The sequence below is a fragment of the Accipiter gentilis genome, chromosome 9, assembly GCF_929443795.1.
Source record: "Accipiter gentilis chromosome 9, bAccGen1.1, whole genome shotgun sequence".
In the NCBI taxonomy this organism is placed as follows: Eukaryota; Metazoa; Chordata; class Aves; order Accipitriformes; family Accipitridae; genus Astur; species Astur gentilis.
In genome coordinates this window covers 28,563,049-28,578,557 of record NC_064888.1, presented here as the reverse complement: position 1 = coordinate 28,578,557, position 15,509 = coordinate 28,563,049, and the positions used below count along the sequence as shown (strand labels likewise).

The following is a 15,509-nucleotide window of genomic DNA, read 5'->3' as shown; positions in this document are numbered from 1 at the left end:
GAGGAGATGAGGATCAGTGCAAGGATGGGAGGAAGAGGAGTCAGATTCCCAGACTGCCCAGACTGAGAGCTGCTTGCTCCAAAGCTCAGCCTGGCAGCGAGTTGCTAGCTTGCACAGTATGTCAGAGCCAGAAGAGAGTCTTGCGCGTGGCGGCGGTGGGATTTCCCTGCTCCCAGAGCCAGCCCGAGATGCTTTGTGCAGGCTGGCGGCCACATCCCTTCCCCAAGTCCCATTTTCCCAGCTGCAGTTCTCTCTCCACATCACATCCACACCCCGCACCAGCAGGATCTCAGCTCTGCATCCATCCAGGCTCTATTATCTCAGAAGCTTCATCTCTTATTAATGGGAGAGGAAGTGAACAAAAAGCGAACTGATGGAAATTATAGCTTCTGCTCCCTCGAGGATAGGAAAGGGGGTGCAGGCATGGTCCAGCCAGGATCAGTCAGACTGCTCAGTCCCCACTAATGCCTGAACAAGGGGCCCCAAGGGAAGGGGCAGGAGCCTCCCCAGGGGTTGGTATGGGGTAACATCTCCCCCTGCTCCCCAAAAGAAGGGCCATTCCCTCCAAACCAAGCCTTCCCTCCCTGTTATGCCAGCTGTGCTCCTGCAAAGGGTGGGCAGCCCCCAACAGAGAGACCCCACACCATGGCAGACAGTGCCCCGGGGCAGGGAACAGGCACCAGGGGATGCTGCACTGGTCACTGCAGGTGTGAGCCAGGTTTGGGGAGACCCTACAGCAGGGTCCAACACACAGTACAGCAGGGTCTTGCAACCCTACAATAATACATCCACAAAGCCTCGGGCCAAGGAAGGGCTGCAAGGTACATGGACCCCACAGGGCGGGACAGGACAGCCCAGGACAGCCAAAGCAGAGCAGGCAGCTCAGCAAAACACAGAGGCACAGATGCAGGGACAGTCTGTGAATATAACAATTTGATTGAACCTACTTCCTGCGGACCACCTGCCGCCAGCCAAAAGCTTAGAAATTTGGGCTGGTAGCAGTGCCCAGTCCCTTCCTGCCACCTCCCAGGGACAGGTCAGTGGTTTAGGACCCTTGTCCTAACCTACAGTATCCGGGAGCCCCACTCCCAACTCAAACCCAGAACACAAACACACCGGGACAGTTTCTTGCAACGATCAGATCCCGTGAGCTGTGTGATACAAGGCCAAATGCTGCAAATGCAGAGCTCAGCTCCCCCCGTACTGGAAGAGAGACCCAGCTCCACAGCATCACCGCAGCGACCAGCCAGCGCAACTCAGCCCAAGGTGGCCGCAGCATCCCAAAAGCCCGTGGGGTACAGGAGAGGTGGCAGAACAGCCACAGGAGGGTGCCAGAGCCCACAGGACCTGACAGCAAACAAAGTTTGCAGCTCCAGCCCAAACCCATCATCCAGCTCCTCGGGAGCCGGATCCCAACCTGGCCAGGAAGGTTGCTCCATCCCAGCATGTCCCGCGCAGGTGGGAGATGCAAGCATTGTTCTGTGCACCCTGGTCATGATCACCATGCGGGACAGGGGTGCTTATATGCCTCTCCATCAGCATGCATAGACCACCCCACTCCAGCCTGCAGGGACACGAGCCAGCACCAAGGTCACACACTCCACCTCTAGGCTTGGCTGCCGCTGCCCACCAGCATCCCCAGGCGCTACAACCAGTCCAGAACTGGTGAGTGATTTCCAAAGGACCATCACTCCTCCGGGTTGGCCCTTGACTCTCCAGAGAGGGCCTTGTGCACTGACACCGAGACAGAAGCTCACGGGGACCATGTGGGTGAGCTAGGGGACCGTCCTCTCCCCTGCACCTAGCAACCTGCAGCAGGTATTTTGCAATGACAGCACATTGCACAGAGACGTGAGCTGGCTCGCTGCCATCCCAGGGGCTCCCTCTGAGCACATGCTCCCCCGGCTGGCACCGGGAACTACATGTCTTGCTTCTGCAGAAGGGCAGCAAAGCCACTCAGTCACTGACCCACCTCCCTCCAGCAGGACAAACAGGAACCCAGCAGAATTAAAAAACAAGCCACAAAGCAGGGCTGTTGAGCCCATCTTTACACAAGCTTTCTTGCTGAAGAGCTTCCACCTGGGTCACAGCCACCACGGGTGCCACTGCAGGGTGCACCCTGCCAGCCTCCTGCCCTGCCGCCCAGCCTGCGCTTCTCCCAAACCTGCTCCCCCCACAAGGAAGCCACTGATCCCCTGCCCCAGCCCCAGGGGAACTCCAGTCCTCACGGCGCTTTAGAGTGCAAAGGGCGGCATCTCCCAAAGGGATATTTTGAGCCAGCCTGTGTCCCCAGAGCATCTGCTGGGCCCCGAAAGCGGACATGGCGTTGCCAGAGCCACAGCAATGGGAAGGAGGAAGAGCGTGGCTCCAGGCTCTGTCTCCAGCTCTGCTCCCGCCACGTTCTCTGGCTCTGGCAGGGGGAGCAGATGCCCCACACCGCCCAGTGCCAAGCCTGCGCTGGCGCCCCGCCCCGCTCCCCACTGTAGGGTATAAATGACAAATTCGGGGAGACTGGGGAGCAACATCGTCCCCCACTTCCTTGACCCAAACCCCTGCTGTCTGCCGGCAGGTTTGGGGGCTGTGCCGGGACACCTCCAGCTTGGATGCACGGGAGCCCAGGGCAGCCCACGCAATGCCTGCGCGGTGCCACGGCCGGTGCCACGGCCCGACCCCCGCTCTGTGCGTGCCACGGTGCCGTTGCCGCTGCCTGACGCTAAGAGGAGCCCCCGTACAGCACAGCGGCAGGGCCGCGGGGAGGTGAGCCGGGGACACGGTTCGTTCAGACAGCTGTGGCGGCTGATGGCACACGGGGGACAGGAGGGGACACGTGCAGTTGTGTCGGAGGGCGCAGGCAAGCGTGGCCGCCTGGGCGAGGCCGTGCGGGTGCGCAAGGACACCGTGCGTGGACCTCCAAGGCCCCACCGCGGTCCGCTGGCAGGTCCCTCGCAGGCTGAAGGGACAGTGACGGCACCGCCGGCGAGGGGGACACGACACAGCTGTCGACGCCAGAGCCATTGCTTCCTTCCCTGCCCAGGTCCTCTCCTCCCGAGATGGCTTCTCGGCAGACACATCCTTCCTAAGCCACCGACGCCTGGGTCGGTACCTGTCGCGGGAGGAGCGCTGGGGCCAGGGAGCAGCCGGGGGAATTCACGCTGGTTGCTGGCCATGAAATATTCATTAGCACAGCCATGAAGAGAAGGGGAAAAATAGAAGGTAAACAGAATAGGGGGAGCAGACACAATGCTTGCTAGCGGCTCAGCATGGCACAGACAAGCCCACAGGGTGGCTGGATCAAGGTTTTCAGGGCCGGCACTTGTATATGGGTCTCCTGGCACCTGCGCAAAGGCTGTCCCACTGTCACGGATGTCACGAGCACGTGAATACCCCTGGAAAATGCAACCAGGAGACAGCCATCCTTGCAAGCAGCCACATGCTTGTGTGCACACCCAGCATCGGCAGGGACACCCTGGGACACAGACATCCCCAGGGGGTACCATGCTGGGCTGGTGCTCAGGGGTCATTCCTGCCTGTGCCAGCCCTGGGTGGTGCCCAGGCTTCAGAGTGTTTCAGCCCAGGCCACACACCCCAAGGACAGGAACAGAGCAAGGCTCCAGCCTAGGGCCACCCTGACCAGGGCATCTGGGGGCTCTCCGGAGTCATCCTGGGGCTGGCAGAGGGCAGACCCCTGCAACATCGTCTGCCGACAACATCTCCCTCAAGGAGAAATGGCAATTAGGGTGGGCAGGAGGCACATTTCCATTAGAGCAATCAAGGTGGGAAGGGTACAGGGCACCTTGCAGCCTTGTGCCAAGCCTCAAACCGCTACTCGGGTCCACAGGGACTGGGCAAATGCTCTGTTCTCTCTGTACCTAAATCCAGCAGTCACGTCTTTTTGGGGGATGGAGGACGCGCACATCCCAGCAATGCCAGACCCGTGGCTGCCTGGGGGGTATGGAGCAGCTCCTGCCTGGAGGTGGGGCTCAGCAAGACTCACCCCAGAGCCAGGACATGCCGAGGGACAAGGAGGGGGACATCTGACACCAGGGACTGCGGGACCCATGTGAATCCCTGGTCTCAGACACATCATGTTGGGGCAGGTGGCTCCGTGGGGACCAAACACCACTGCCGTCCGCAGAGGGAGGCTCAACACAGCCAGCCCTGTGTGCAGGTCCCACTGCTGCTCCTGCCTCCTCCCAGCCCTGGGGACCTGCAGCCTCCAGGACCTGGGGAAGTGCTGAAAACGTGATGCCAGAGAAAATAAATAAGGCAGCTAATGAGGTAATTTGCATAGCTATTAGCAGGCAGGATTTGCAGCAGCTCTGACATGGGATGTGCTGTCACTGAGAAGCGCAGCCCAAGGGCTCTCTGCTGGTGCTTGCAGACGGAAGCACACCACAACCGTGCTGCGCGGGCCCACCGCTGGCACCTGCCACCCCACCCCGCCTGCCTCCCTCACCAGGGAAGTAATGGGGACAGGACCAAACAGAGCATGGAGGTGGGAGGAAGGCTCAGAGTGGGGCAGCCAGCCTGGGAGGAGTGGTGTGCTCTAACCGTGAGCCCATGCTGCCTTTGGCCACTCACCACGGGGCTTAGCCCTGTGATGTACAGAGCATAAGGCAGCACACGCCTCATACCTTGCCAAGATGCACAGAGAACATCCATGAAAGGGTGAGCTTGCCAAAGGCCAAGGGAGAGCTGCCAGCAGCCCAGGCTGCCTTGTGGGGCAACCCCGCCATGGCACAGCCAGCTGGCTCCATGTGCCTCCCTGTCCATAGAGCCAGCTACAGCTCCCTGCATCCCTTACTTCCTCTTGCTCCCTTGTGAACCTGGCCCAAAACACATCCCTGCACAAGCCCAAACCCTTCCTACCTCAACCTGGCTGCGAGCAAAGCCAGCTCGCTCTGATTCCCAGGAGAAGCTGCAATTTTGGGGTGTAGGACTGTGCACGAAGCCCAACAGCAGCAACAGCTCTTCATCATGGCTGCTCCCATCCTTAGATGCTCAGTTCAGGAACTGCTGTGCCATGCCAGGCAGGAGGGCACTGGCCATCCCAGTACCCCCAGGGATGCAGGGGCAACACCCCTGCTACCTGTGATGCTGCCAGATCCCCAACCTGCTCTGCTGGGATAAATGTCCCATAAATTGGCTGTGTGATGGAGGGGTGGCATGCAGGGCCACCCTCCCCCGGCCTGCCAGGGCACGTCTGGCTTTGATCACAAACCTGCGGCGACAGCTCGGCTCGTTCCCAGCCGATGGATCTTGTTAAAAAATGCATGTGGCGTGATCCGTCTGCTTGGGAAGGCGCTGCCAGGGAAGGAGCCCGGCCCAGCGCTGTGCACCGGCCCCCACCGCCAACCTGCCAGCAGCCGGCACGCCGCAGGTGACAGGGCAGCAGCCTGGCTCTGGTGGCACTAGGCTGGGGACCAGGACATGCCCCAGCTGGCATTTAGCTCCAAAGCACCCCTCCAATGCAGGGAAAGGATGAGGGCACCCCCATGGTCTCACAGCAGAGACAAGCAGAAAGACCCAACAGATGGGTGATCAGACACACAGACAGACATAAGCTCCACCAGCAACTTAGGTGGTGGGTGTAGGGCAAAGACCGGGTCAGAGTCCCCCCAGTGACACCTTGGTGCATCCATCATCCCCCCATGCTGGCCCTCAGCCCTCCAGGTTACGCTGAGGCACTAACTCCTCCCAAGTCGCATTTTTTTAAGTCAGTTCTGCTAAATATTTCAGGGATTTACACAGAAAAGCTCTCTGTGCTTGGCGGCACGTCGGCCCCATTGGCATAACGCAGGCAGCAGCAGACACCCCCGCCTGTCGGGGCATGAATAATTCATCGCCCCCACCACAGGGTAGCAATGGTGGGGAGGAGGGGACAAGGCAGGGGGGGACGGGCTCCATCGCCCCCTGCCCAGACTCCTGGGGTGCACCCCGAGACCCTCCATGCCCTGCAAAGGGAGGGTAAAGACCAGCACCAACATCTGCAAGGAAACCAGACTATAGGACTGACATGTCGAGATGGCAGAGGTAAGCAAGGACACCACAGCCCGCCTGGAGCATCCGGGGCCATTTCGGAGCTTGTTGGGTCTGCAAAGCACAGCAATGCTGGGGGCACCCAGGATATATCGGGCAGTGGTGCAGCATGGTCCCCAGGACCTCCAAAGAGCCCAGCCTTCACGAGCAGGGACATCGCCGTCTGGGGTGCATGGCTCACGCTGGGGCACAACACAGCCACAGCATCTCCTTATCCTGAACCAGCACCTTTTTGCTCCTCAGATGCCCACCCTACTTCATGCCCATGGCACCCCACGAGGATCACCACAGGCTTCCAGCTGCAGCACAGCACCTTGCATCCCCAGGCTTGTCCCAGCTCCCACTCCAAGCCTCACCAGTGCCTCCTGAACTGTGAGGCTGGGAAAAATCTCATCCTGGCCATAAGTGATGCCAGCCCTGTTTCCAAATCTGCTCTCAGGGAAGGTGTGGCCCTCGACATCCCCCCAGCCTCGCCACGCTCACCGCCCCATGCCAAGTCACGGTGACGGTGACAAATTAACAAGCCCCGTGCAATCATGCACAGGTTGGACTCTGGTAAATGGGAGATGGCACTAGGCTAATTTCCTTGCAATCAGTGCTCACTCGGCCACCGACAGCTCTGACTCGGCACGGTGACAGGAGGAAGCGCAGTAGGGACAGGCTGAGACACGACCTCAGCTCCCACGTGTGCAAGCAGCATGGGGCTGCCCGTAGGCCAGGCAGTGGGGCACCCTCGATCACCCAGCCAGACGCTGTCGGGCTGAGCAGCACGGGCTATTAGCACCAGAGCTTATCCAGGGGCTCCGGCACGTGCCGGCTGCACAGCTGGGAGAGGGAGATAAGGCGCCCGAGGGATCCCGGGGAGGGGAAACATACTTCAAATGGCAGGAATCTCCCCCAAAACGGACTTGGCTTGAAGGCACCAAGAGCATTTGCTGCTATTAATAACTCCACTGCTGCAACAAGGCACCTGCCCCCCGCTCCCTGGCTCAGACTCTCCCTGCACGGGGAGATGCAGTGACAAGGCAGGGAGGGAGAGCAAAGCGGTGCTGAAGATGGGGCTGAGGTCCTGACCAACGGCTTCTTGCCTGTCCCCACGCCAACAGCCCCTGGCACTGGCCTGAAACACCTGGATGGGCGACGACCTGGCTGGGGGCACCTGGGGCCTTAAGGCAGGGGAGACACACAAGGTCAGCGCTGTCCTTCCGACAATCCACAGCCCACTTGCACCTTTCTCCAGCCTCAGTCCAAGACACTGCGCAGCCCCACAGCCGGGCTGATGGCTCCCCATTCCAGCGCTGACACTCTCCACAGTCGTATCCCAAGTGAAGGCTCAGCCCTCCAGCCTCCTGCCCTGTGCTCCCTGCCCCACGGTGCAGCAGGGCCACCCGCTCAACATCTCCAGGGCACCCGCTCAGCCCACTGCCAGCCCGAGGGGGGCCCCCAGAGACTGCCTTTTTAAACTGACATTTTGGGGACAGGAAAGCTATTTTCAGTTGTTTCAGAGGCAGTATTTCCATCACAGTTTGTCTGCCTCCGCTGGAGGGAGGGATGATCTCCCCAGGGGTGCCATGGCAGGTAGCTTTGGGCTGCGGTGCTCAGCACCAGCTCTGCACCACTAGGTCATCCTCACCCCCTACTCCGCTGCCTACTCAGTGCCTGGAGCCAACAGGCCCAGGAGCAGGTGGGAAAAGACATCCCTGGGTTCCCACCTGGGCACAAGGGTCAGGAGCATCCCACCTGGCAGAGGGGCTGGCGAGAGACACAGAGAAGAGACTGGGGGCTGTGCTCCTGCCCAGGACATTCCCAGCATCAGAAAGGTGTCTTTTCCACACGTCTTGGTGAGACACCCCCAAAAATGAGCACACAAAGCTGAACAGCCCCCCTTCCCCTAGAGCCCCCAAGCACTCTTGATAGAAATAAATGTGCCTGGCAATTACATGGGGGGAGAGTACAGCCTCCCAGTGCAAGACCTGCTGAGAAGCTCAGAAATAAATATGTTAATAATCGAATATCCATCCTGCGCCTGAGCTCACGAGAGGACTTTCAAGTCTAATTAGCAGCAGATTTGTACCATCGCTGCCTGGGCTCAAGGGACAATTTGCCGTGGTTCCCACGAAGCAAGAGGCTCTGCTATAATTAGCCAGCAGCATTCTGTCTGCAAGGATTACCTCCAAATCCCCCCTGCGCTCCGGGCTGGGGGGGGGGGGGGGCAGGCGGGACCCAGGTAAACTGAGATGAGAGATGCCCCCAGGCTTTGATCTGTGCAAAGCAACTCTCAGCTGCAAATCCAGGGCAGGCAAGAGGACAGGCAACGAGAACAGGCAGCATACCAGGAGGAGAGGCACCCTGAGCCTGCAGGTCACCCCATGCTCCCCTGCCTGCAACGCAGCCCCTATGCGGGCAGGGAGCTCTTCTCCCCGCAGCATCCTGCCACGAAACCCCAGTGTGGCCCCAAAACTTCTCCATCCCCACACCGATCATTTCCAAGCCAGACTTCTGACACCCAGGGCTGCCCACAGCTCCAGGAGGCCAGTCCCCAAATGGGGGACATTTTCCAGTCTACCCCAGCCACACACGTTGTACATCTCATCACCAGTGCAAAGAGCTGCCCCCACCCTCCACAAGACCAACACTAAGTGTAGCTTGCGACGCCGCTTGCACAACCAATGGTGGGTGCTTGGTGCATGGGGACTCGGCACTGCGAGGGAAGGGGATCGCATCTGCAAAGGGACCCGGTTCCTCGCTGCAGGCAAGCACAAACCTCGGGGCTTGGCAACAGTTTGGGGATGTTCATCAATCCCCGCCCGGCCCGGGCCGACCTACTGCAGCTTGGTGCAGCGCTTTGTCTCAGGTAGATGGAAATCCCGTCAGATCAGACTTTTCCTCAATCCGTCACAGCAGCACAGGCAGTGCCTGGGGGACTGCTCCCACCGCCCCTGTGTTTTTAAACAGGGCCACATCCTGCTCCTGAGGATGCCATCACAGACACCATTCCCGGTGCTACAGCACCTTGCAGGGCGGCTTGGATGGGGACAAAAGGGCACCCAGGGGAGCAAAACAAGGGGACAGCACCTGGAGGTGCACCACTGCCGGTGCCCAAACTGGCACCCTGGGTCCATCATGCCAGGGGCTGCACAGCGTCTCGCACCAGGGGAAAGCGCAAAGGCAGAGAGACAGCAGAGGGATGAGGGAAGGGATGGGGAGAGAGCAGAGGGGGCCACGTCCACGCTGAGGACCAACGGCACAACTGAGGGTGCTCCGCCAAGCGGGGAGCAGGACCCACGCGTCCAGCCCCGTGGGGGGAACGCCTGGCAGATACTCAGCCAGAGCTCACTGACCCAGCAGCAGCTGCCACGGACACTCATTAGCACCAATTAATTGTGGGCAGAGGCAGCTGGCCTGGCAGCGGGCACCCTGCCCGCTCACTCCTCCCAGCCTGGCAGCAGGCACAGTTCTGAGCCAAGGGGAGAATTAAAGACGGGGCAATGGCAGTCAGATCCAGGGCACCTCCTCAGGGATGGCCTGGAAACGTCTGTGCCAGAGATGCTGTGCCCATGAACAACAAAATCAGCACTTCATCCCTCTCGGGCACAGGTACCCCGCATTCAACGGTGACCCCCAAGTCAGGGCACAGCCATCCCTATCCAGCTCCTCTGCCAGCCCCAAGACACCTCCCCAGCACGACCGGGTTGTTCATACCAGCAAACAAGGGGTTACCAGCCCCTCACTTCCCCACAGTTATTTAATTAAGCAGTGATAAAAGGAAAGACGTATTATCCGGAGAGTGACAGCGGGTTGTAATTACAGCAGGGCGGGCTGAGAAAACAAACAGCGCCGAGGGGGGCACAGGGTGGTTTGGGGCTGGGGAGCCACTGCAGCCCCTTGGGACCTGTATCCTCTGCCCCAGGGCAGAGGTGGGACCCTCGGTCATCGCAGGGAAAGCTCTTTTGCCCCAGTGGATGTGGTCCCAAAAGAGCCTCCCCCTCTAGCTCACACTGGGCTGGGATTGCCCCAGTCCTAGCCCCTTCACGGGGATGCTGGGTCTGGACCAGCCCCAGGGAGCAGCAGGTTTTCAGTGAGTCACTTCAAAATATTAAACACCATCTCCTCCCTCCCTGCACTGCTTTGGGGCAGCCCTCTACACCTAGGGGACTTGCTGTTCAGCTGGAGCGAGGGGACAAAGTCCCTGCTGGGACGTGGCATCCCAGAGGGTCTCTGCCTGCCCCCCACGGAGCCGGACACGATGCCCATCCGCTGGGTTCCTCCAGGCTTGGGTTTGAAACTTCTGCCCTGTTTCCCACAGACAGCAAGGGGCATGGGTGGGACATGGGGCACAGCCCCCTCCCTGCCCAGCCACCCAGCAGCGGTGCTCTCCCTGGGGACAGGGAGAGCTTCACTCCCACATCCTTCCAGGGGTTGGTGGGAGCCACTGGGTACCACCCCAGTCATGGCTGGGACACATTGGGGTGACTCAGTCCCGAGGGGTGCACGGCCACCTCCTCCCTCCTGCCCATCCTGTGCCATCAGATGCCGCTGTCCCCTGCACTGTCCCCAGCCCCAGCCACGTCCCTTCCCTTCGTTAAATCCTCCTGCTCTCAGCCCAATCCTCTTAGGCTCCCCCTCTCCCATTGCAGCATCTTTAAATTAATGCCTGGCCGAGCGTGGGATAGAAGGAAATTAACCTGGGGCAGGGGGGCAGCCTCCGCAATGCCTTTTAAAAACTCAAGCACTCTTCCCTGCCCTTCTCCCCCTCACTGTGCAGGGGAAGAGACCTGATCTGCCACAACCACAGCGAGCATCATTCGAGCAAGGGCTCCCAGCACCTGCAGTCCTGGGCTGGGGTGGGTGAAGGCAGCGAGTACCCCCTCCAACCAGTCCCCTGTTTGGGAGGCTGTGAGGTCCCCAGGAGGGAGCCCTGGCCGTGCTTGTGTTTGCACCCCAGGCACGGTTTCGCTATTGCCAGCAGCAACAGCCGGCTGGGACCTCGCTGTGAGCGGTTGCAGTGCTGCCCTTGGGGCTGTAGGGCCCTGAGCCGCACAGGGTCCCGCATGGCCTGCACCCCCGCTGGGGCACCTTGGAGTCCCCAGCTCTGAAGCAAGAAGCCAGGAGGGATTCAGCTGCCAGTGGGATGTGTTTGCCTCCCCACGTCTTGGGGAGCTCCGAGGAGCTGGAGCAGCACATGGCAGGGATGCGGCAGGGATGCAGGGTGCCATAACACACAACCTGATCAATTCAGGGGATGCTTCTTGCCCATGTCACCGTGGAGAAGTTAGGACGAGCCACTTTCGGAGGAGCTGTGTGAGGGTGAGCAGACACAGAAGCCATGACAATCCTACTGGTCCAGGTGGGACTTGATGTTTTTTGGGAGAACGCCTCAGGGAGCCAATACCATTGCTGCCTGCGCAGTGCAGCTGTGGGACCACAATCCCAGCAAGGCCTGGGATGCTCCCAGCCTGCAATCCCACCAAGCTGCCGTCTCCCAGGGCAGCGGTGGCCAGGGCAGTGGGAAGCCAGGACCTGGCATCACCTGCCAGAGCAGCACTCCCGCTGATCCTCTCTGTTACGCAACAAATTATTCCACTCGCATTAATGACTTTGCGGCAAAGGGGGAAATGACATGAATGATTCCTGGTGCCTGGGAGTGACTCACTTTGCACAGCAGAGGGGAGGTGAGCAGGGAGGGAGGGCGCCAGGGGAAATTTGTTCGGGTCAGCACAAGCAGCACAGGGCAGGGGCTGGGCTCGGAAGATGCAACTGCTGGAAGGAGAGTCAGGGGGAAAGAAAAAAGTACTTAAGGGCAGCTCTCACCACCCAGGAGAGGGCTGAGATGTCCCCAAGGGATGCCAGGATCAGTCGTAGCCACAGCATATTACAGCATTCCTTGCTGCACTGCCCGAGCCCTGCACCCATTTGCCAACCTGTGCTGCGACCCCAAAACCTGGCACCAGCGGCTGTCCCTCCCTGCTCTGGGGTCAGACAGGGAGCCAAGACCCCATGCAGGTGCAACCAGAGCTGGGGTGCTGTGCCCTACCACCAGAGCCCCCCAACTCTAGCATGCCCCTAGGAGCACAGCAGGATGGGCAGGGTGGGCAGCTGCCCCCCATGGCCCTTGGGGCAGGAGTGGGGGGCAAGGGGGACCCATCACATGGGCTGCAGCACTGAGCCCAGAATCTGACCTTCACCCTTACCTCCAGGAGGCTTCACTACATCACACCATTAAAAATTCATCCATATTTCCTCCCAGAGTAAATCAAGAGCTGTCAAGGGCCAGCCAGCCCAGCCAGCCACCTCCTGGGGACACCAGAGACACGCGGAGACACACCAGGGACTTTAACAACCCACTCCCAAGTAGCCCCAGGGGAACCTTTGCAGTGACGGAGGACCGGGTGGATTATTGCCTTTAAACCCATTCAGGGGCTTTCTGTAAGCAATGCAATTTTAAAAAATTCAATCTAGGAAGAAGCGATTAACCAAACGGGCCAGGAGCAGTGGCTCGCCTGTCTAATCTCATTAGCAAGCAGGCCGGCTCTCATTTCACCCCACTGCAGCTCGATGGGCCACAGTAACCAGGTGAGAGCAGCCAGACAGCTCTTCCCTGGCTCCTGCTGGGTCTGAGGGTGACCCACGGGTGCACGAGTTTGCCGGTGCCTCCCTGCATCCCGCAGGGCTGCAACCTTCCCCAGCCAGGCCAAGGGAAAAACCCTGGAAAGCCTCTTCCCTGTGACTCAGATCCTGGCCAGACCATCACCAATGCTCCATCCCTAAAAAGCACTTTTTTGGTGTCCAAATGCATGGGTTTGGTGATGGGAAGAGTACAGATAAGGGAGCCAGAGTATCCCAGCCCTGCTGCTGGAGTCAGTGCCTGGAGCCACGAGCAGGGTCCCAGTTTCTGCCCACGGAGGCTCACTGATGGAGTCCTGCCAGTCTCTCATGGTAGCATCTTGCCAAGAAACCTCCCTCTGCTTCACACTGTTGAGTCCCTTCCCAGCAGGAACATCACTGCCACAGAGGGAGGCTCACGGGGACAGCAGGACAGCCCAGGGGGGGTCCCATCCTGCCCAGTCAGTCCCTCCATCTCTGCACAGGAGATCCGGGACAGCAGATTCACGCCATGCAGAGTTAGTCACTCCATCCCTGTATCTGACCTGCTCCCTGGAGAGGGGCTGCAGGTGAAGCCATCCATCTCCACTGCCAGCCTGGCACCGGCCCTCAGGGCTCTAAGCATCCCCTGCCTGCCCATGGGCACTGCTGCTGCTGTGGCGTGGTCCTCACCAGACTTCTCTGTGGGTCAGCCAGACCCCACACCACTCCCTCCCGTCCAGGACGAAGCCACCAGCTTGTCCGAGGTGCAGCCCAGGGGCTCGCCTGCATGCAGGAGCACGCAGTGCCCTCGCCTCGCACAGGGCACAGCCCCCAAAACACTCAGTGGGGATGGAGCTGGTGCAGGAATCATATGGGCACCGCAGCAGCCATGCTCAGACCTGGGGCATGTGCTTGTATGTCCCCCGGACCTCGATGTCCCCAGGTCCATGTCCCCAGGAGGGGTGAGCAGGAGCAGCATGGATGGGACACCAACACTCTTGCCACACCACAGAGCCCCCAGCAGCAATGCTGACACCGTCCCAGAGTTGGGAAGGGTGCCAGCTGCCTGAACAGGAGGGATCCCCAACGGAACGGGTTCAAAAGCAGGGTGGCTCCTGCCAAAACAGGGCTGGAGTCACCTAAAGCAAGACGGAGCTGGGCCCTGGGGGCTGTCATCAGGTACAGGCAGGAGAGGCACGATGCTGCGAGAGCATGGGCACGCACACGTACAGCACCCCTGCCCACAACTGTCCGTAGGTGACTCTCTCCGGCTGGACCAGAGAGGAAATGTTCAAAAAGACCCAAATTCAGAGGCAGTGAAGGTGACAGCCTCCCATGTCCCCCATCCCCGCCAGCTCCTGTTGAACGCGGCAGCCATCCTGCCCCCAGCTCCCCTCCCGCAGGGCTCCGTATCCAAACAAGCTAATTACCCACACCACTCCCTGGGGAGCTGCACCACCCATCTTCATTTGGAAGACAAATTTACTTAAAAGGCAGAAACAGCCAGAGCCGCAGCAGCTCGAGGATGGGAGGACCCCGACGAGAGCCTTCCACCCAGAGCAGCCCTGCTGCCACATACCCTTTGCAAAGCCGCTTGGTAGGGTATTGCTGAGAGCGGGGCCACTCCATCCCCTGCATCCCATCCCCAGCCCTGTCCCGTGCACTGTCCTGCCGCTCACCCGCATGGCATGGCACCCACCCAGCCCCAGCTGCTGGCAGACACCCTGGCACAGACAGTGGGGTGAACAGAACCCCTGCACCCACCCTTGCCCCCTGGAAACACCTTGCCCCCTGGAAAGGGGCTCCTCTTGCCCTTTGCTCCCAGGAAAGCTGCTTGCATCAGCCCCAGCAGTTCACTTGCTTGGCAATAACTCCACCCAGGGCTCCACAACCCCTTAGTGGAGGATTTTGATCCCCCACCCTAAGCCAGAGCCCCTCACCGTGGTGTCAGGGAGGCAGCCCTCATGGCTCAGCCCCCCCCCGGTGGGGCATGGCAGAGAGATTCATTTCACTAGAGGCTCATTCATCTGCAGCGCGATTAAAGCCCAGGGCTGGGATCCATCCCGGCGGCAGGAGAGCGATTTGCCAGCAGATGGATTTATCATCTCCCAAGCACAGCAATTTGGCTTAAACAAAACCAAACCACTTCTCCTAATGAAAACACCATTAATGAGCAGAGCCAGCGAGGGAGGGGGAGGGCAGCTCCACTAATGGGGTCTCTCCCGTCCTTTGGGGCTGGCACAACCCCCTGATACCCCAGCTGGAAGGCAAGGGCATGATGCTCTGCTCCACCTGGGACATACGCACCCAGTATGGCCCAGGGGAAACCAGAGCCTGCTCCAGGGACCAGCTCTGCTCACCCTCCCAAACCTCTTCCATCCTGGATCCCAAAGCTCTGGGGGGCAACTGGTCCCAGCACAGCACACAGCAGGAAAGCAGCATGACCAAGTCTGGATACCTCCTCTGGCTGTCCAGCTGTGGGGAAAAACTCCTCTCTGTGCTCGGACACAGAGATGGTGAAAGAGCAAACCCCTCCCTGCCCGTGCATTGCCAGCCCTGTGCAGCAGGAGCTGTACACCTTGGCCAAAGTTGCGACAGGCCATGAATTATGCATTGGCATCTGCAGAAATCAGCCGTTTAACCGCCCCAACCAAACCCCTGAACTTCCTGTCAATTAATCCTGTGCCACTAATTCCCTGTGGGCTCCGACCTGCCTCTGCCTGCAGGGATGCAGCAGTGGCTGCCAAAACCTCAGCTCCGGCCTCTCCACCTGCAAAATCCAACCTGCCCGCAGGCAGCGGTACACAGCGGCATCACCCACATGCCCCTCGCCCCATATGTAGCTCTGCCCTGGCACAGGCTCGGAGCAGCATCCTCGCTGGCAG

General features: G+C 60.0%; 1 protein-coding gene across 4 annotated transcripts in view; it reads right to left on the bottom strand.

Annotated features, from left to right (window-relative positions):
* The window catches only part of KCNIP2 (potassium voltage-gated channel interacting protein 2), a 48,669-nt gene that overhangs the window by 27,962 nt on the left and 5,198 nt on the right, over positions 1-15,509 (bottom strand). The window lies entirely within an intron of this gene.